Raw genomic sequence first — 23410 nt, forward strand, 5'->3', positions numbered from 1 at the left:
TTCGATTCCAAAAGCTAACTCTTTTAAATTTATTTTAAATGGCTCATTCAAATCTATGTTAATGTGCGAACTAAATGATATGCATCCTAAGATCTAATTTCAATGTAGATCCTAAATGTGTATCTTGATTTCTTTATTTGTTTGAATTCAATCTAAGTGAAAATTCTCCTAAAATTCTAATTTCATGGAAAATCCTAAGTGTTTAATTAAGCATTTACAAGAAAATTAATATACAAAACCCCACAATTTGTTGTGGAGCCAACTCGCGGTTGGTATGCCATCAGACATCCAAGCTGCCTACGTACCCAAGCCTCACTAGGATCAGAGTCGACGTAGTTCAGTGCACCTAAGCTAAGCTACTTATGCCTAACTCAACTAAGACACCGATCTAGACTAGATTGACTGTTTCAACAGTTTAAGAGAAATTATTTAGTTCAAGTTGAAGATTTTATTATCCTAGGACTTCATCTAAGATGCTATATGATCCTATCTAAGTGCAAGTTGTCCCTTAGACTAATGCAGGTTAACCTACATCCTAGGTAACTAGGCTTGTCCTAGGGAAAAATTGGGTGACTAATGTAACTAGATCTATGACACGGTTGCTATCCATATCAAACGTCCGTGATGAGGCTGGACTCCTAACTCTAGGACTCCCTAAAACCTAAGACTCCCTAAGACCTAGGACACGACCTGACATAAGTGTTCCTAAGTTGGGCTCTAATGGTTCTTATATCGGAAACCATAATCCAATGGTTCCGAAAGACATGAGATAAATTGATTTAAGTTCTTGAAGTTAAGTAATTTCAGATTTCAAGGATTTTCAGTTTCTGGACATTTAAGGAATACCAAAGATTCTAGGGTTCTCCAATTTCGGCCTCGAATGGCATCCAAGGAAGGGAATCGTGCGCTCTTTCCTTGTGTAATTTAATACTTAGGTTATAGCACCTTATTGCCTGGCATGTCTCAGGATTTCTATGGACAGTAACCTCGGAGCCAATAACATGCTATAGCTTAAATATTCAAATTGTCAAAGATCGGTTGCACTGGCCATTTTACCAGGGAAATCTAAAGATCCTAAGATTTCTGTTTCAATGGATTAAAGAATTAATATGTAACAAAAATTTAAGGTTCTTTAGAAATTTTGATAATGATTTTAAATTAATTTCAATTTTGAGTGGATTTTATCAATTTTAAACCGCATGAGTGATTTTACAAGTGAATTTATTGCAAACGAATTCGAAATTGATTGAAATTTCTACAGTAACAGGATGGGAATGTATGTAGCTTACTAGAAAAGTGTAAGCCCAAGGGTTCCCCAAGGATTCCCCATGGGTTCATTCAATCACCTTGTTTTGATGATTAACAAACACAAATTGATTAGTCGTTTATGGACTGATCAGTTGCCTTGAGTGTTGTGTCTTAGACAGGAACTTGACATGCTTGACATGTCATATCGCCATTACACAATGCAACACAACACATGCTTGAGGATCAACATGCAAAGGAGCTTGAACACATTGGTGGCATCATCCTTGGAAGATGTTAAAGCAAGGAGCTCAAGTGAAGATCCCACAAGCAATCCAAGAACCACATTGAAGATCAAATGAAGATTGGCTCAAGAGTTCATTCAAGAGAGTGTTAAAAAGGGTAGTATGTATCACCTTTCTCTCTTGTGTTTTCTCTTGATCAAGGCACATCTTAAAACCCCTAAAATATGTTTTTCAAAGAGACTAACACACCCTTTAAGGACTTAAATGGATAAGTGAATGGCCATGGTGGTGTACCAACATGTTGGGACCCATATGGCATTCAACACAAGAATGAACAAAACAGAGTTCCGAAGCAACAACCTGGACCAGCAACTAAATCCTATCAAAACTTATTTAAAACATTTTCAAATATTTTTGAAAATATTTTTAACAGATAGCTCTCATTTTTCTCATATCCGTAGAGTATAGAAACGTCAAAATCCGACGAGAAATGAGGGAGATATGAATTTTACAAGTTCGACACTGTTTGCTGGAAACCAGTCTCGGAACTCCGAGAATTATTCTCGGAGCTCCGAGCTCGGAACTCCGAGAACATTCTCGGAGCTCCGAGAAATGCACCAGATTCTAAATTTAAAGGCTCTGTTTGAATTCTCGGAACTCCGAGATTTGCTCGGAACTCCGAGAATTTCGCTCGGAACTCCGAGAATTTTTCTCGGAACTCCGAGAAATGTTTTTCTTCAAAAAAATATAGCCGTTGGGGTGCAACGGCTAGTTGATTTTTTGACCCAGTTTTGACTGTTTTACCCCCCAAACGGTCACATGGAGTTGGGACTTTATATATACCCATTCAAGGGTCCAAAACACTAGAGGAACATTGTCCAACTTCAACAAACCATAGAAAATCATTTGTGAACTATTTTTGGTTAAATTCTCTCACCAACCAAACTCTTTGTGCCTTGATTTGAGAAAATCTTTTGAGATTGGTTTAGGCTTAAACTTGTTTATTCTTGAGAGCATCCTTGGAGCTTCAACTTGCATTGTAGCCTACATAGAGGCAAAGCTTTTATCTTCTTCTTTATTCGATCGGTGGCAAGGGCATCCGTGTTTAATTCCCTTGGGAGAAAGCGCTTAGAACTCGGCGGAGAAGGAGAGTCATTGTAAAGGTGGAAGGGCATCCTTATCTAATTCCCTTGGAGTGTAAAAGCCTCGGAGCCGGGCGTCGTGGAGGTCTCAATAGTGGAAATCCTCAAGTGCGACCTTGAGTAGAGTGGAGTAGGCCGTTTGCCGAACCACTATAAATCTTTGTGTCACTTGTGTTGGTATTTCTCTATCTTTCTCTCCCTCTCACTTTCTTATTTATTTGTGCTTGCATTCTTACATATTTGGAATTGAGTGAGTAGTTAGCATTTTGGTTTTGATTGAATATTGGTACCTTGCTAACTAGGCTAAATCACCTAATTAAGTTTGCTAATTAACAAGGGTTTTTGAACTTTTATTAATTTGTAATATTGTTTAAGTTCAACTATTTCAAACTTAATTAAACAAGGGATAAGTCTTGGGTGAAATTTTAGTAAAAGTTTTCAAAAGGTAAAAGTTTTATAAACATCCTATTCACCCCCCCTCTAGGTTGCCAAACCAAGTCACTACTTGGATTTCAAAAAGTTTTGCAGATTTTTACATTAAGCTCCTATTTAATTTTGATTTAAAAATAATATGACCAGATTGTTAAAATATCACAGAAACTACTAGAAATAGAAATCTAAATTCATTGAAATTTCTACAGAAATAAGATATGGGTAAACATAGCATGCTGGGAGATTGTCATGAATTTTAAAAACCATTTAGTACCAATTTCGGATTTTTCAATTTTAAGACTAGATTATGGATTTACACTACAACCCTTAGGAAACAAAATCCAAATCACTTGAAAGTTTTACAGCAGTAAGAAATGTAAAATATAAGACTACTGTAAAAATTTTGATAATTTTAATTGTGATCTGATGTCAGTAAAAATTCTCACAAAATCTGATAATTTTTAAAGAATATATCAAACATTAAATAATATATCAAACAAAATTCAAAAATTCTCAAAACTTGATGGTAGAATGTATCCGTATCATAATATTTTTTCACGAAATTTCATTAATTTTGGAATCTGTTTAGTATATATTTTATTTTTCTTCGTCAAAAAGATGTTTTTGAAGAGTTTTCTATTTTTAAAACACGATTTTCGAGAAAATTACGACTCCGGAAAATTTTCAGCAAAATGGGGGTGTCTACATTATTCTGGAAATTGGGTTAAATGGATGCTATGTGTGCTCGTGTGAGCGTGTGCTTATGTGACTGTGTGTTTGAGAACGTGTGTGTTTATGTGTGACTGTATTTCTGTGTGTATATATGTGTGTATGCGTGTGTGTGGATGTCTATGTCTAAGAGTTGTGTCTTATTAGAATCGCATAGCTGCTGTCCTACACCGCATAACTGCTGTCCTACACTGCACAACTGCTGTCTTGTTTTGAATTTACTCCTTTTCGACCTCAAATGCTGAAATTTTTTGAAAAACAAACATTTCAATTTTGTAGATCTCGTCGAGCCGGTTAGTTCGACATATGGCGGCCCAAATTTGGCCAAAAGACGAGAGTTATGCCCGTTTAAAGTTTTCAGTCCATAATGATGTTTTTGTTCAAGTTTTTTAGAAATTATCGTGTTGAGTAACTTTTGGGCTGCTTCTGCTTGGAATTGTTCAAAACTGTCAACTGGAAAAGCGTGTTTTATAATATTTTCTAAAACTGTCTTATTGAGCAAATTTTTCCATAAAGGCCTTTTAATATGTCAAAAAATACTTACAAGCTTCAGTTTTTCTGAAAAAAACTGTCATTTCTGTAATAGCAGCTTGTTGGCCATTTTAGGCTATTTCAGGTCTGTTTCGTCCGAAGTCGTAAAACGAAAAAATGTTCTTCACAAGATTTTCTATTACTTTGTCCTTGAGCAGAGTTTTTCAGAAGCGATGTTTTGAGTGTCAAAACTGAGCCCGAACTTTCAGTAAAAACACTAATATGTCTTTTAATGGCGATGAATCAGAATAGGCTATTTTCCGGCCACTTCTGGCCAGATTCAAACAAAATGGTCAACTGAGAGAATGTCATTCATGCTAAGATCTACAATTTTTATTAGTAGAGTTTTTGATGTTTGAGGGGTCCAAAAGTCGGTGTAAAGTTGCATTTTTCACACTATATGTCATAATTGTGCTATTTCTTGAAAGTCATGGACAACTTGAGCTCTATTCAATTTCAATGATTGTTTTGGATGTTTTGAGCTTGGTAGCAAGTTTCAAATCATATATTGATCAATTTTCACGATTTACTTTGTATTTTAGAGCTTTACTAGTGAAAATTGCATGTTGTGTAGTGCTTTCAATTTTTTTTTTAATGTTAAATGAATGGAACCCGTGCTGTATGTCGACCTAGACATCTAAACTTCTAGGATCACTTCCAAATCATGTCCAGACCTTCCAAATTCCATGAGTCTCATTTAGAGAGTTTCCCCTCTAGGAGGCTTACCTAGCCTCATGTTAGAGTGGCCCCATCTTCTAGCGAGTCTTTGAGTCGTTTTTTGCCCCTATTTTGGTAGTGTTAATAGCGAGTCTTTGACTTATTTGCCTTCTCTTTTAATAGTGCTATTAGAGAGTCTCTGACTCATTTGCGCTCCCCTTTTAGTGCGGTTAGTTAGAAGTTTTTTCATTAGAGACTAACTCAGTCTTATTAGATCTTACCTGCTTAGGATATTTTAGATCGTTTTCTCTGTTCTTGGGACACTTGTTTACTTGTTTGTGGTTTATTCGTGTGTCTTTGACACTAGTTGCTTATTCGGGGTTTCCCCTTTAGATTTAGGGCTTTTCCCTAGTTTGTGGTGTTACTTGTGTATTCCCTTTAAGAGCGAAAACATTTAAAGATCCTAAAACATTGGAGAATTTTAAAAATTCAAAAAAAAAACATCTAAAGCTTTAAAATCCAAAAACATCAGAAATTTAAAATAACAAAAAAATTTGGAAATTCGTTAAAAGCATTGAAAAATAAAAAGGAGTCAGTTTTTATGAGCGTAGTTAAGAAGTTTCTTTCGAACTACGTTGGCTTGATCCTCTTCCACGAGGTACGTAGTGCAGCTTGGGATCTTTATCCCAAGTCCAGCCAAACTTTTGTAATTAGTGTTTTAAACCTTTTTGAATAAACAACTTTACAGCCTTGATTTCAAAAGATCTTCCTCTAGAGTTAGGACTTTGTCCTAGATAGAGAGTTTTAGAGTTAGGAGTTTGTCTTTGATGTGCTGTGTGTTTTGTTTGTGTTTGTGTTAGAGTTTGGAGTTTGTTACGCCTCCGTCCGGTCAGTTGGCGATCCACATCACCGACTGATGACTAGGTCTAGGATGCGCTAGTGATCCTATTGTTTTCCTTAGGACGCACAGCCTAGTTACACATAGGTTGTAGGATCCACCTGCATTAGCTTGGGGCTAACCTGCATTTACTTAGGGCATATAGGGTGTCCTAAAATCCACAATCCACTGGAATTTAAATAATCCCATAAGAAGCTTTAATAACTGGTCCGGTCTTTTAGGTCGAGTCTAGGATATATGTCTAGATGTCTTAGGCATCATAGCTTAGAATAGGTCCGAAGAACTACGTTGCCTTGATTTTCGTGGAGGCAGGATACGTATGCTTCTTTGGATGAACATCAGACCATCCAAGGACTCGAGCTAAATCGTTTAGAGTCTTAGGATTTGTTGTGTTGTTATATTGTATATTTTGATGTGTTTTCTTACTTTCTTGTGCAGACCCTACACCTGTAGCTGTAGCATGCATGTGTTTGTCCACCAGAACTTAGACACCAGTTAGGTATGTCACTCATAACCTAGTTGTGATTAGGCGACACATTTTTTATTTTGTTTTGTATGTGCTTATTATTTCATCCCCTGGTCATGCATGATTAGGTCTCGTCTTCCCGGGGATATTTTGTTCCCATTTCACATGATTTTACCCAAAATTCTTTGGAGTTAATGAAAATGGCATAAGAGACCAAGTGCTTACACTCAGACGAATTGGGGGTGCTCTTCGGACCTTCTCCATTCGTAACCAGGCACGAGCCCATATATATTTCTGGTTATCCATTGCACAGAGGATTTTGGAGTTCCATGGCCTATCCATGGATGGTGACTCTGAGTTATTTTAGGTATATCTTGGTTTGAGGATTTATCCTTGGATCAAGAGGTATCTAGTTTGTATCGCCAGTCGTGCTATGCTATGAGGGTGGCATCCGTTCCGAGAGTTCCTTAGTAGAGCTCTCCTTCATACGTGGATGATCCAGAGGCCATTGGGGGCTCGTCCCCCATCTCTCTCTAGGGATCGGGGTCCACAACTTTTAGCCAAGTTTTGAGGTGAGTATGAGATGGTATTGAATCTTAAATTTAGTTGATAAAGAATGAAGATTGAAAAAATAGAAAGTTTCATATTTTAAAAACTTTATAAAACATCCATCTTTTAGACATAGATAACCCTAAAGATGATGTCAACGAGCTTTTAGCTAAGTTTTGAGATGAAGATGAGATGATATTGAATCTTACATTTAGTTGATGAAGGTTAGAGATTGAAAAAAAAAAGTTTCTTGTTTTAGAAACTGTATCAGACATCAATCTTTTAGACATAGGAAACCCTACAGATGGTGTGAAAGAGCTTTTTGCCAAGTTTTGGGATAAGGATGAGATGGTATTAAATCTTATATTTAGTTGATAAAGGCTGAAGATTGAAAAAATAAATAGTTTCTTATTTTAGAAACTTTATAAAACATCCATTAGAGATATAGGGGACCCTAGAACGGTGTCAAAGAGCTTTTAACCATGTTTAGGGATTACAATGAGATGATACTGAATCTTAGATTTAGTTGATGAAGGATTGAGATTGAGAAAAGAGAAAGTTTCGTCTTTTAGAAACTGTATAAAATATCCATCTTTTAGACATTAGAAGCCTTAGAGTGGATGTGAACGAGCTTTTAGCTAAGTTTTGGGATGAGAATGAGAGGGTATAAAATCTTATATTCAGTTGATGAAAGATGGAGATTGAAAAATAGAAAGTTTCTTATTTTAGAAATATTATCAAACATCCATCTTTTAGACTTAGGAAGCTCTAGAGATGATATCATCGAGCATTTAGCCAAGTTTTGGGAGGAGAAAAAGAGGGTATTGAATCTTAGATTTAGTTGATGAAGGATGAAGATTGAAAAAATAGAAAGTTTCTTATTTTAGAAACTTTATTAAATATCAATCTTTTAGACTTAAACCGTAAAGATGGTGTCAAGGAGCCTTTTAGTTAAGTTTTGAGATGAGAATGAGATGGTATTGAATCTTAGATTTAGTTGATGAAGGATAGAGATGAAAAAAATAGAAAGTTTCTTATTTTAGAAACTTTATAAAACTTACATCTTTTAGACATAAGAAACCCTAGAAATGGTGTCAAGGTGCTTTTAGCCAACTTTTGGGATGAGGATGAGAATTGAATCGTAGATTTAGTTGGAGAAAGATAGAAATTGAAAAATACAAAGTTTCTTATTTTAGAAACCTTGTAAAACATCCTCCTTTTAGACATGGTGTCAAAGTGCTTTTAGCCAAGTTTTGGGATGAGAATGACATGGTGTCAAGGAGCTTTTAGCCAAGTTTTAGGGTAAGAATGAGACGGTATTGAATCTTAGATTTATTTGTTGAATGATGGAGATTGAAAAAATAGAAAGTTTCTTATTTTAGAAACTTTGTAAAACATCAATCTTTTACCCTTAGTAAACCCTAGAAATAGTGTTACGGAGAGCTGAGTTAAGTTTTGAGATGAGTTAGCGAGGGTATTGAGTCTTAGATTTAGTTGATGAAGGATGGGGAAAAAATAAAATGTTTCTTATTTTTGAAACTTTATGAATCATCTATCTTTTAGACATATGAAACCCTAGAGATAATGTCAATGAGCTTTTAGCCAAGTTTTAAGATGAGGATGCGGTAGTAATGAATCTTAATTTTAGTTGATGAAGCATAGAGAATGAAAAAATAAAAAGTTTCTGATTTTAGAAACTTTAAAAAACATCAATTTTTTAGACATAGGAAATCCTATAGATGGTGTTAAGGAGCTTTTAGCCAAGTTTTAGGATGAGGATGAGAATTGAAAAAACAGAAAGTTTCTGATTTTTGAAACATTATAAAACATACATCTTTTAGAAATAGAAAACCCTAGAGATGCTGTCAAGGAGCTTTTTGCCAAGTTTTGAGATGATATTGATTCTTAGATTTAGTTGACGCATGATGGACATTGAAAAAATAGAAAGTTTCTTAATTTTGAAAGTTTATAAGATATCCATCGTTTAGACATAGGAAATCCTGGAGACAGTGTCAAGGACAGTTTAGCCAAGTTTTGGGATGAGGATAAGATGAAATTTAGTCTTAGATTTAGTTCATGAAAGATTGAGATTGAAGAAATCGAGAGTTTCTTATTTTAGAAACTTTACAAAACATTCATCTTTTAGACATAAGAAACCTTAGAGATGGTATTAATGAGCTTTTAACCAAGTTTTGAGATGAGAATGAGATGATATTGAATCTTAGATTTAGTTAACGGAGGATGGAGATTGAAAAAATATAAAGTTTCTTAATTTAGAAACTTTAGAAGGCATCCATCTTTTAGACGTACGAAACCCTAGAGATGGTGTCAAGGAGCTTTTAACCAAGTTTTGGGATGAGGATGAGATGAAATTGAATCTTAGATTTAGTTGATTAATGACATAGATTGAAAAAATAGAAAGTTTCTTATTTTTGAAACTTTACAAAACATCTATCTTTTAGACATAGGAAACCCTAGAGATGAAGTCAATGAGCTTTTAGCTATGTTTTGAGTTGAGAATGAGAGGGTATTGAATCTTAGATTTAGTTGATGAAGAATGAAGATTGAAAAAACAGAAAGTTTCGTATTGTAGAAACTTTATAAAACATCAATCTTTTAGACTTACTAAACCATAGAGATGTTGTAAAGGAGCTTTTAGATTGATCATTTATGGTATTGAAACTCTACATATGATGTCAATGAGCTTTTAGCCACGTTCTGAGATAAAAATGAGGGGGTAATGAATCTTAGATTTAGTTGATAAAAGATGGAGATAAAAAAAATAAAAAATTTCTTATTTTAGAAACTTTATAAAACATCCACCTTTTAAACATATGAAACCCTATAGATTGTGTCAATGAGCTTTTAGCAATGTTTGGGATGATGATAAGAAGATTTTGATTCTTAGATTTAGGTGATGAAAAAATAGAAAGTTTCTTATTTTAAAAACATTATAAAACATCCACCTTTTAGACATAGGAAACCCTAGAGATGATATCAAGGAACTTTGAGCCAAGTTTTGGGATGAGTTAGCGATGGTATTGAATCTTAAATTTAGTTGATGAAGGATGGTGAAAAAATAAAAAAGTTACTTATTTTAGAAACTTTATAAAAAATCTATCTTTTAGACATATGAAACCTTAGGAGATGGTGTCAAGGAGCTTTTAGCCAAGTTTTGATACGATGATGATCGTATTGAATCTTAGATTTAGTTAATAAAGGATGGAGATTGAAAAACAGAAAGTTTCTAATCTTAGAAACTTTATAAATCATCCATCTTTTAGACATAGGAAACCCTCTAGATGGTGTCATTGAGCTTTTAGTTAAGTTTAGAGATGAGGATTAGATGGTATTAAATCTAAGATTGAGTTGATGAAGGATGGAGATTTAAAAAATATAAAGTTTCTAATTTTAGAAATTTTATAAAATACATCCATCTTTTAGACAAAGGAAATCCTAGAGATGGTGTGAAGGAGCTTTTTGCCAAGTTTTGAGAAAATGATTAGATGGTGTTGAATCTTAGATTTAGTTGATAGAGGATGGAAAATGAAAAAATAGGAAGTTTCTTATTTTAAAAACTTTAAAAAATTTCTAACAATAGACATAGGAGACCCTAGAGATGGTGTTAAAGAGCTTTTAGCCTAGTTTTGGGATGATGATGAGATGGTTTTAAATATTAAATTTAGTTGATGAAAGATGGAGATTGAAAAAAAAAGAAAGCTTCTTATTTTAGAAACTTTATAAAATATCTAATTTTTAGACATAGGAAACCCTATAGATGGTGTCAAGGAGCTTTTAGACAAGTTTTGAGATTAGGATGAGATGGTATTGAATCTTAGAATTAGTTGATGAAGGATTGAGATTGAAAAAACAGAAAGTTTCTAATTTTAGAAACTTTATAAAATATCCATCTTTTAGACATAAGAGACCCTAGAGATGGTGTAAGTGTGCTTTTAGGTAAGTTTTTGGATGGCGATGAGATGGTATTGATTCTAAGATTTAGTTGATGAAGGATGAAGATTGACAAAATAGAAAGTTTCTTATTTTATAAACTTTATAAGACATCCTTCTTGTACACATTGTAAATCCTAGAGAAGGTGTCAAAGAGCTTTTAGCCAAGTTCTGGGATGAGGATTAGATGGTATTGAAACTTCGATTTAGTTGATGAAGGATGGAGAATGAAAAAATAGAAAGTTTCTTAATTTAGAAACTTTATAAAACATTAATATTTTAGACTTTGTAAACCATAGAGATGGTGTCAAGGGGCTTTTAGCCAAGTTTTGGGATAAGAATGAGACGGTATTGAAACTTAGATTTACTTGTTGAATGATGGAGATTGAAAAAATAGAAAGTTTCTTATTTTAGAAACTTTGTAAAACGTCAATCTTTTACACTTAGTAATCCCTAGAAATGGTGTGAAGGAGCTCTGAACTAAGTTTTGGGATGACTTAGCGATAATATTGAATCTTAGATATAGTTGATGACGGATGGGTAGAAATTTTTTTTTCTTATTTTAGGAACTTTATAAAATATCTATCTTTTCGACATATGAAACACTAGAGATTGTGTCAAGGAGATTTTAGCCAAGTTTTGAGATGAGGATGCGATGGTAATGAATCTTAAATTTAGTTGATGAAGGATGTAGAAGGAAAAAGCAGAAATTTTCTGATTTTAGAAACTCATCTTTTGCGGATAGGAAACCCTATAGATGGTATCAAGTAGCTTTTAGCCAAGTTTTTTGTTAAGGATGACAATTGAAAAAACAGAAAGTTTCTTATTTTAGAAACTTTATGAAACATACATCTATTAGACATAGAAAACCCTACAGATGCTATCAAGGAGCTTTTAGCCATGTTTTGAGATGAGGATAAGATAATGTGAAATCTTAGATTTAGTTGACGCATGATGGAGATTGAAAAAATAGAAAGTTTCTTAATTTAAAAACTTTATAAGACATCCATTTTTTAGACATAGGAAACCCTAGAGATAGTGTGAAGGAGCTTTTAGGCAAGTTTTGGGATGAGGATGAGATGAAATTTAATCTTAGCTTTTGTTGATGAAGGATGGAGAGTGAATAAATAGAAAGTTTCTTATTTTAGAAACTTTACAAAATATTCATGTTTTAGACATAGAAAACCCTAGAAATGCTGACAAGGAGCTTCTAGCCATGTTTTGAGATTAGGATGAGATGATATTGAATCTTAGATTTAGTTAACGCATGAGGGAGATTGAAAAAATAGAAAGTTTCTAAATTTAGAAACTTTATACGACATCCATCTTTTAGACTTAGGAAACCCTAGAGATAGTGCCAAGGAGCTTTTAGCCAAGTTTTGGGATGGGGATGAGATGAAATTGAATCTTAGATTTAGATGATCAAGGATGGAGATTGAAGAAATAGAAAGTTTCTTATTTTAGAAACTTTACAAAACATTCATCTTTTAGACATAGGAAACCGTAGAGATGGTGTCAAGGAGTTTTGAGCCAAGATTTGAGATGAGTTAGGGATGGTATTGAATCTTAAATTTAGTTGATGAAGGATAGCGAAAAAATAAAAAATTTCTTATTTTGGAAGTTTAATAAAAGATCCATCTTCTAGATATAAGAAACCTTCTAGATGGTGTCAAGGACCTTTTAAACAAGTTTTGAGAAGAGGGTTAGATGGTACTGAATCTTAGATTGAGTTGGTGAAAAATGTAGATTGAGAAAATAAAAAGTTTCTTATTTTAGAAAATTTATAAAACATCCATATTTTAGCCATAGGAAACCTAAGAGATGATGACAAAGAGCTTTTAGCCAAGTTTTGAGATGAGAATGGGATGGTGTGAATGAGCTTTTAGCCAAGTTTTAGGAAGAGGATGAGAATTGAAAAAATGAAAGTGTTTGATTTTTGGAACATTATAAAACTTACATCTTTTTTACATAGAAAATCCTAGACATGCTGTCAAGGAGCTTCTAGCCAAGTTTTGAGATGAGGATCAAATGATATTGAATCTTAGATTTATTTGACGCATAATAGAGATTGAAAAAATAAAAAGTTTCTTAATTTAGAAACTTTATAAGACATCCATCTTTTAGACGTAGGAATCCGTAGAGATGGTGTGAATGAGCTTTTAGCCAAGTTTAGGGATGAGGATGAGATGAAATTGAATCTTAGATTTAGTTGATGAATGATGGAGATTGAAAAAATAGAAAATTTCTTATTTTAGAAACTTTATAAAACATCCATATTTTAGACATAACAAACCGCAAAGATGATGTCAATGAGCTTTTAGCTAAGTTTTGACTTGAGACTAAGAGGGTATTGAATCTTAGATTTAGTTGATGAAGAATGGAGGTTGAAAATTTTTTTTTTTGTATTTTTGAGACTTTTAAAAACATCAATCTTTTAGATTTAGTAAACCGTGGAGATGTTGTGAAGGAGCTTTTAGAATTATCTTTTATAGTATTGAAACTCTACAGATGATGTCAACGAGCGTTTACCCAAGTTTTGAGATGAGAATGAGAGGGTAAAGAATCTTAGATTTAGTTGATAAATGATGGAATTGTAAAAAATAGAAAATTTCTTATTTTAGAAACTTTATAAAACATCCATCTTTTAGATATATGAGACCCTATAGATAGTGTCAAGGAGCTTTGAGCCAAGGTTTGGGATGAGTTAGCGATGGTATTGAATCTTCAATTTAGTTGATGAATGAGGGCGAAAAAATAAAAAGTTTCTTATTTTAGAAAGTTTAGAAAAAATCTATCTTTTAACATATGAAATCCTAGGAGATGGTTTCAAGGAGCTTTTAGCCATGTTTTGATCCTAGGATGAGAATGTATTGAATCTTATATTTTGTTGATGAAGGATGGACATTGAAAAACAGAAAGTTTCTAATCATAGAAACTTTATAAAACATCCATCTTTTAGACATATGAAACCATAGAGATGGCGTGAAGGAGCTTTTTGCCAAGTTTTGAGAAGATGATGAGCTGATATTGAATCTTAGGTTTAGTTGTTGGAGGATGGAGAATGAAAAAATAGGAAGTTTCTTATTTAGCATTTAGCCTGGTTTTGGGATGATCATGAGATGGTTTAAAATCTTAGATTTTGTTGATGAAGGATGAAGATTGAAAAAATAGAAAGTTACTTATTTTAGAAACTTTGTAAAACATCATTTTTTTAGACATAGGAAACCCTAGAAATGGTGTTAAGGAGATTTTAGCCAAGTTTTGAGATTAGGATGAGATTGTATTGAATCTTAGAATTAGTTGATGAATGATTGAGATTGAAAAAACAGAAGTTTCTAATTTTAGAAACTTTATAAAACATCCATCTTTTAGACATAGGAGACCCTAGAGATGGTGTTAATGTGCTTTTGGCCAAATTTTGGGATGATGATGAAATGAATTGAATCTTAGATTTAGTTGATAAAGGATAGAGATTGACATAATAGAAAGTTTCTTATTTTTGAAACTTTATGAAACATCCATCTTTTATGGTATTGAAACCTTAGAGACGATGTCAACGAGCTTTTAGCCATGTTTTGGGATGAGAATGAGACTGTATTGAATCTTAGATTTAGTGGATGAAGGATGGAGATTGAAAAGACAGAAAGTTTCTGATTTTTGAAACTTTATAAAACATCAATCTTTTAGACACAGGAAACCCTAGAGATGATTTCAACTAGCTTTTATCCAAGTTTTGGGATGTGAATGAGAGGATATTGAATCTTAAATTTACTTGATGAATGATGGAGATTGAAAAAATAGAAAGTTTCTTATTTTAGAAACTTTGTAAAACATCAATCATTTACACTTAGTAAACCCTAGAAATGGTGACAATGAGCTCTGAGCCAAGTTTTGGGATGAGTTAGCAATGGTATTGAATCTTAGCTTTAGTTGATGAAGGATGTGGAGAAAGAAAAAGTTTCTTATTTTAGGAATTTTATAAAACATCTATCTTTTAGAAATATGAAACCCCAGAGATTGTGTCAAGGAGCTTTTAGCTTTATTTTATGAAGAGGATGCGATTGTAATGAATCTTAAATTTAGTTGAAGAATGATGGAGAAAGACAAAATAAATTTTTTATTATTTTAGAAACTTTATAAAATATTAATCTTTCAGACATAGGAAACCCTATAGATTGTGTCAAGGAGCTTTTAGCCAAGTTTTAGGTTAAGGATGAGAATTGAAAAAATAGAAAGTTTCTTATTTTAGAAACTTTTTAAAACATACACCTTTTAGACATATGAGACCCTAAAGATGGTGTCAAGGAGCTTTTAGCCATGTTTTGGGATGAAGATAAGATGATTTTTAATCTTAGATTTAGTTGATGAAAAATAGAGATTGAAAAAAATAGAAAATGTCTTATTTTAAACATCGGAAACCATAGAGATGGTATCAAGGAGCTTTGAGCCAAGTTTTGGGATGAGTTAGCGATGGTATTGAATCTTAAATTTAGTTGATGAAGGATGGCAAAAAAATAAAATGTTTCTTGTTTTAGAAACTTTATAAAAAATCTATCTTTTAGACACATGAAACTCTAGGAGATGGTGTCAAGGAGTTTTTAGCCAACATTTGGGATGATGATGAGATGGTGTTGAATCTTAGATTTTATTGATGAAGGATGGGGTTGAAAAATAGAAAGTTTCTTTTTTAAGAAACTTTATGAAACATTCATCTTTTAGACATAGGAGACCCTAGAGAGGGTGTCAATGTTCTTTTTGCTAAGTTTTAGGATGATAATGAGATGGTATTGAATCTTAGATTTAATTGATGAAAGATGGAGATTGACAAAATAGAAAGTTTCTTATTTGAGAAACTTTATAAAACAACCAACTTGTATGGTATTGAAACCATAGAGATGATGTCAACGAGCTTTTAGCCATGTTTTGGGATGAGAATGATAGGGTATATTGAATCTTATATTTAGTGGATGAAGGATGAAGATTGAAAATACAAAAAGTTTCTGATTTTAGAAACTTTATAAAACAACAATCTTTTAGACATAGGAAACCCTAGAGATGATGCCAACGAGCGTTTAGCTAAGTTTTGGGATGAGAATGAGAGAATAATGAATCTTAGATTTACTTGTTGAATGATGGAGATTGAAAATAGAAAGCTTCTTATTTTAGAAACTTTGTAAAACATCAGTCTTTTACACTTAGTAAATCCTAGAAATGGTGTCAAGGTGCTCTGAGCCAAGTTTTGGGATGAGTGAGCGATGGTATTGAATCTAAGATTTAGTTGATGACGGATGGAGACAAAATAAAAAGTTTCTTATTTTATAAACTTTATAAAACATTTATCTTTTAGACGTATGAAACCCTAAAGATTGTGTGAAGGAGCTTTTAGGCATTTTTTGATATGAGGATGCGATGGTAATGACTCTAAAATGTAGTTGATGAAGGATGGGGAAAGAAAAAACAGAAAATTTCTAATTTTAGAAACTTTATAAAACATTCATCTTTTAGACATAGGAAACCCTAGAGATGCTGTCAAGGAGCTTTTAACCAAGTTTTGAGATGAGGATGAGATGATATTCAATCTTAGATTTAGTTGACGCATGTTGGAGATTGACAAAATAGAAAGTTTCTTAATTTATAAACTTTATAAGACACCCATCTTTTAGATATAGAAAACCATAGAGATAGTGTCTATGAGGTTTTTACCAAGTTTTGGGATGGGGATGAGATGAAATTGAATCATAGATTTAGTTGATGAGGGATGGGGATGGTAAAAAAAGAAAGTTTCTGAATTTAGAAACTATATAAAACATCTATCTTTTAAACATAGAAAACCCTAGAGATAATGTCAACGAGCTTTTAGCCCTGCTTTGAGATGAGGATTAGATGGTATTAAATCTTAGATTTAGTTGATTAAGGATAGAGATTGAAAAAATAGAAAGTTTCTAATTTTAGAATATTTATAGAACATCAATCTTTTAGACTTAGTAAACCCTAGAGATGGTGTGAAGGAGCTTTTAGCCAAGTTTTGAGAAGATGATGAGAGGGTATTGTATCTTAGATTTAGTTGATTTTTGAGATGATGACGAGAGGGTATTGTATCTTAGATTTAGTTGATTTTTGAGATGATGATAAGAGGGTATTGTATCTTAGATTTAGTTTATTAAACTTGGAGATTTTAAAAATAGAAAGTTTCATATTTTATAAACTTTATAAAACATCAATCTTTAAGACATAGGGAGCCATAGTGATGGTATCAAGGAGGTTTTAGCCATGTTTTGAGATGACGATGAGATGATAATGAATTTTAGAATTTGTTTATAAATGATGGAAATTGAGAAATAGAAAGTTTCTTATTTTATATTTTAGAAACTTTATAAAACATCCATCTTTTAGACATTAGAGACCCTAGATAATGTGTCATGGTGCGTTTAGCCATGTTTTGGGAAGATGATGAGTTGATATTGAATCTTAGATTTAGTTGATAAAAGATGGAGATTGAAAAAATAGAAAGTTTCCTATTTTAGAAACTTTATAAAACAATAACCTTTTAGACATAGGAATCCCTTGAGATGGTGTCAAGGAGCTTTCAGCCAAATTTTTAGATGAGGATGAGATGATATTAAATCTTAGATTTAGTTGATAAAGGAACGAGTTTGAAAAAATAGAAAGTTTCTTATTTTAGAAACCTTATAAAACATCCATCTTTTAGACATAGGAAAAACTCCATGTCATCCTCATCTCAAAACTTGGCTAAAACATCATAAACTTTCTATTGATTCTTTATACGACACCCATCTTTCAGACTTAAGAAACCATAGAGATGATGTCAAGGCGCTTTTACCCAATATTTGAGATGAGATTGCGAGGGTAATGAATCCTAGAATTAGATGACGACGGATGGAGATTGAAAAAATAGAAAGTTTCTAATTTTAGAAACTTTATGAAACATCCATATTTAGATATAAGATTCCCTAGAGATGATGTATAGGAGCTATTAGACAAGTTTTGAGATGATGATGAGATCATATTGAATCCTAGATTTAGTTGATTAAGGATAGAGATTAAAAAAAATAGAAAGTTTCTTTTTTTAGAAACTTTATAAGACAACCATCTTTTAGACATAAGGAATCCTAGAGATGGTGTCTAGGAGCTTTTAGCCTGGGATAAGGATGAGATGAAATTGAATCTTAGATTTAGTTGATGATGGATGGAGATTGAAAAATATAAAGTTTCTTAGTTTATAAATTTTATAAAATATCAACCTTTTAGACAAAGGAAACACTAGAGAATGTGCGAAGGAGCTTTTAGCAAAGTTTTGAGAAAATGATGAGATGGTATTGAATCTTAGATTTATTTGATAAAGGATGAAGATTGAAAAAATAGAAAGTTTCTTATTTTAGGAACTTTATAAAACATCCATCTTTTAAACGTAGGAGAAGGTAGAGATGGTGTTAAGGAGCTTTTAACCATGTTTTGGGATTAGGATGAGATGATATTTAATCTTAGATTTAGTTGATGAAGGATGGAGATGGAAAGAATAGAAGTTTCTTATTTTAAAAACTTTATGAAACATCAATCTTTTAGACAAAGGAGACCCTAGAGATGTTGTCAAAGAGCTTTTAGTCAAGTTTTGGGGTGATGATGTGAAGGTATTGAATCTTATATTCAGTTGAGGAAGGTGGAGATTGAAAAAATAGAAAGTTTCTTATTTTAGAAACTGTATAAAACATACATCTTTCAGACATAGGAAACCTTAGAGATGGTGTCAAAGGGCTTTCAGCCATGTTTTGGGATAAGAATGAGAGGGTATTGAATCTTAGATTTAGTTGATTACGGATAGAGATTGAAAAAATAGAAAGTTTGTTATTTTACAAACTTTATAAAACATCAATTTTTTAGACTTTATAAACCCTAGACATGGTGTAAAGTTGTTATTAGCCAGGTTTTGAAATGCGGATGAGATGGTATTAAATCTTACATTTAGTTGATAAAGGATGGAGATTGAAAAATAGAAAGTTTGTTATTTTACAAACTTTATAAAACATCCATCATTTAGATATAGGAAACCCTAGAGATGGTGTCAATAAGCTTTTTGTTAAGTTTTGAGATGAGGATCAGATGGTATTAAATCTTAGATTTAGTTGATGAAGGATTGAAATTGAAAAAATAGAAAGTTTCTTATTTTTGAAATTTTATAAAATATCATTCTTTTAGACTTATTAAACCCTAGAGAAGGTGTAAGGGAGCTTTTAGCCAAGTTTTAAGATGAGGATGAGATGATATTGCATCTTAGATTTAATTGATGAAGGATAGAGATTGAAAAAATAGAAAGTTTCTTATTTTAAAAATTTTATGAAATATCTATCTTTGAAACATATAAAAACCTAGTGATAGTGTCAAGGAGCTTTTAGCCAAGTTTTGAGATGATGATGCAATGGTATTGAATCTTAGATTAAGTTGATGAAGGATGGAGATTGTAAAAACATCTATCTTTTAAACACAGGAGACCCTAGAGATAGTGTCAAAGAGCTTTTAGCCAAGTTTTGGGATGACGATGAGATGGTTTCGAATCTTAGGTTTAGTTGTTGAAGGATGGAGATTGAAAAAATAGAAAGTTTCTTAGTTTAGGAAGTTTATAAAACATCCATATTTTTTAGATAGGAGACCCTAGAGATGGTGTCATGGAGCTCTTAGGCAAGTTTTGGGATGATGATGAGTAGGTTTTGAATCTTAGATTTAGTTGATGAAGGATGGAGATTGAAAAAATAGAAAGTTTCGTATTTTTAAAACTTTTTAAAACATTAATCTTTTAGACATAAGAAACCCTAGAGATGATGTCAACGTACTTTTAGCCAAGTTTTGTGACTAGGATGAGATGGTATTAGATCTTAGATTTAATTGATAAATGATGGAGATATAAAAAATAGAAAGTTTCTGTTTTTAGAAGCTTTATAAAACCTCCATCTTTTAGACATAAAAAATCCTAGAGATGGTGTCAAGTAGGTTTTAGCCAAGTTTTGAGATGAGGATGAGATGGTATTATATCGTAGATTTAGTTGATGGAGGATGGAGATTGAAAATATAGAAAGTTTCTTATTTTAGAAATATTATAAAACATCAATCTATTAGACTTAGTAAACCTTAGAGATGGTGTGAAGGAGCTGTTATCCAAGTTTTAAGATGAGGATGAGATAATATTGAATCTTAGATTTAGTTGATGAGGGATAGAGATTGAAGAAATAAATAGTTTCTTGTTTTAGAAATTATATAGAATATCTATCTTTATGACATATAAAACCCTAGAGATAGTTCAAGTTGCTTTTAGCCAAGTTTTGATATGAGGATGAGATGGTATTGAATCTTAGATTTAATTAATGAATGACGGAGATTGTAAAAAAAAAAATTTCTCATTTTAGAAACTTTATAAAACATCCATCTTTTAAGCATAAGATACCTTAGATATGGTGTCAATGAGCTTTTAACCATGTTTTGGGATGAGGATAATATGATATTGGATCTTAGATTTAGTTGACGAATGAAGAAGATTGAAAAAATAAAAAGTTTCTTATTATATAAACTTTATAAAACATCCATCTTTTAGAAATAGGAAATCATAGAGATGGTGTAAAAGTGCTTTTAGCCAAGTTTTGAGATGATAATGAGAGTGCTAGATTTAGTCGGTTAAAGATAAAGATTGAAAAAAAAAGTTTCTTACTTTAAAAACTTTATAAAACATCCATCTTTTAGACATAGGAAACCCTAGAGTTGGAATTAAGGAGCTTTTAACGAGTTCTGAGATGAGGATGAAATGATATTAAATCTTAAATTTAGTTGATGAAGGAAGGAGAATGAAAAAATAGAAAGTTTCTTATTTTAGAAATTTTATAAAACATCATTCATTTAACTTAGTAAACCGTAGAGATGGTGTTAATGTGTTTTTGGCTATGTTTTAAGAAGAGGATGAGAGGGTATTGAATCTTAGATTTAATTGATGAAGGATGGAGATTGAAAAATTAAAAAATCTCTGATTTTAAAAACTTTATAAAACATCCATCTTTTATACATAAGAGACCCTAGAGATGGTGTCACTGCGCTTTTAGCCATATTTTGGGATGAAGGTAAGATGATATTGAGTCTTTGATTTAGTTGATGAATGATGGAGATTGAAAAAATAGAAAGTTTCTTATTATAGAAACTTTATAAAAAATCCAACTTTTAGATATAGGAAATCTTAGAGATGGTGTGAAGGTGCTTTTAACCAAGTTTTGGGATGAGGAAGAGATGGTATTGAATCTTTGATTTAGTTGACGACGGATGGAGATTGAAAAATAAAAAATTTCTTATTTTAGAAACTTTCTAAAAGATCTATCTTATAGACCTAGAAAACTCTATAGATGGTGTCAAGGTGCTTTTACCTAAGTTTCGTGATTAGGATTAGATGGTTTTGAATCTTAGATTTAGTTGATCAAGGATGGCGATTGAGAAAATAGAATGTTTCTTAATTTAGAAACTTTATGAAATAACACTCTTTTAGGCATACGAAATCCCCTATCAACTAAATCTTAGAGATGGTGTCAAGGAGCTTTTAGCTATGTTTTGAGATGAGGATGAGATGATATTGAATCTTTGATTTAGTTCAAGAAGGATGGGGATTGAAATAATCAAAAAAATTTTATTTCAGAAACTTATAAAACATCCATCTTTTAGACATACGAAACCCTATAGATGGTGTCAAGGTGCTCTTAACCAAGTTTTGGGATGAGGATGAGTTGGTACTGAATCGTAGATTGAGTTGGTGAAGGATGGAGATCGAAAAATAGAAAGTTTCTTATCTTAAAAGCTTTATAAAATATCCATCTTTTAGAGAAAGGAAACCGTAGAGATGGTTTGAAAGTGCTTTTAGCTAAGTTTTGAGAAGAGGATGAGATGATATTGAATCTTTGATTTAGTTGATGAATGATAGAGATTGAAAAAATAGAAAGTTTCTTATTTTAGAAGCTTATAAAACATCCATCTTTTAGAAAAAATATAGATGGTGTCAAGGAGATTTTAGCCAAGTTTTGGGATGAGAATGAGAGAGTACTGAATCTTAGATTTAGTTGATGACGGATAGAGATTGAAAAGTTGAAAGTTTCTTATTTTAGAAACTTTATAAAACATTCATCTTTTAGACATAGGAAACACTAGAGATGGTGTCAATGAGCTTTTATCCATCCCATCCTCATCCCAAAACATAGCTAGGTTCTTTGTCACCTTCTCTAGGGTTTACTAGGGTGTCCGATGTCTAAACGATAGATGTTTTATAAAGTTTCTACAAAAATAAACTTTCTATTTTTCAATCTCCTTCTTTCACCAACTAAATCAACGATTCAATACCATCTCATCCTCATCCCAAAATTTCACTAAAAGCACCTTCACTCCATCTCAAGGGTTTCTTATGTCTAAAAGAGAAGTTTCTAAAATAAGAAACTTTCTATTTTTTCAATCTTCATCATTTATCAACTAAATCTAAGATTCAATACCATCTCATCCTCATCTCAAAACTGAGCTAAAAGCTCCTTCACCCCATCTATAGGGTTTCCTATGTCTAAAAGATTGATGTTTTATAAAGTTTCTAAAATATGAAACTTTCTGAAATAAAGATTGATGTCAACGAGCTTTTAGCCAAGTTTTGGAATAAGAATGATAGAGTACTGAACCATAGATTTAGTTGATTAAGTATAGAGATTGAAAAAATAGAAAGTTTCTTATTTTAGAAACTTTATAAAAATTCATCTTTTAGACATAGGAAATCCTAGAGATGGTGACAATGAGCTTTTACCCAAGTTGTGAGATAAGGATGAAATGGTATTGAATCTTAGATTTAGTTGATAAAGGATGATGATGGAAAAAATAGAAAGTTTCTTATTTTAGAAACTTTATAAGACATCCATCTTTTAGACATAGGACACCCTATAGATGTGGTCAAGGAGCTTTTAGCTCAGTTTTGAGATGAGGATGAAATGGTATTGAATCTTAGATTTAGTTGATAAATGATGAAGATTGAAAAAATAGAAAGTTTCTTGTTTTAGAAACTTCATAAAATATCCATCTTTTAGACATAAAAAATCCCAGAGATGGAGTGAAGGTGCTTTTAGCGAAATTTTGGGATGAGGATGAGATGGTATTGAATCGTTGATTTAGTTGGTGAAGGAAGGAGATTGAAAAATAGAAAGTTTATTTTTTTAGAAACTTTGTAAAACATACATCGTTTAGACATATGAAACCCTAGAGATGATGTCAAGTGGATTTTAGCCAAGTTTTGGGATGAGGATGAGATGGTATTTAATCGTAGATTTAGTTGGTGAATGATGGATATGGAAAAATATACGGTTTCATATTTTTGAAACTTTAGAAAACATCCATCTTTTAGACATAGGAAACCTTAGAGATGGTTTGTAGGAGTTTTAACTATGTTTTGAGACGCGAATGTGATGATATTGAATCTTAGATTTAGTTGATTAAGGAGTAAGATTGAAAAAAAAAGTTCCTTATTTTTAAAACTGTATAAGACATCAATCTTTTA

Source organism: Tasmannia lanceolata, unplaced genomic scaffold (genome assembly GCF_043159265.1).
Source record: "Tasmannia lanceolata isolate RefF3 unplaced genomic scaffold, GAP_Taslan_0.1 ptg000003l, whole genome shotgun sequence".
Lineage (NCBI taxonomy): Eukaryota > Viridiplantae > Streptophyta > Magnoliopsida > Canellales > Winteraceae > Tasmannia > Tasmannia lanceolata.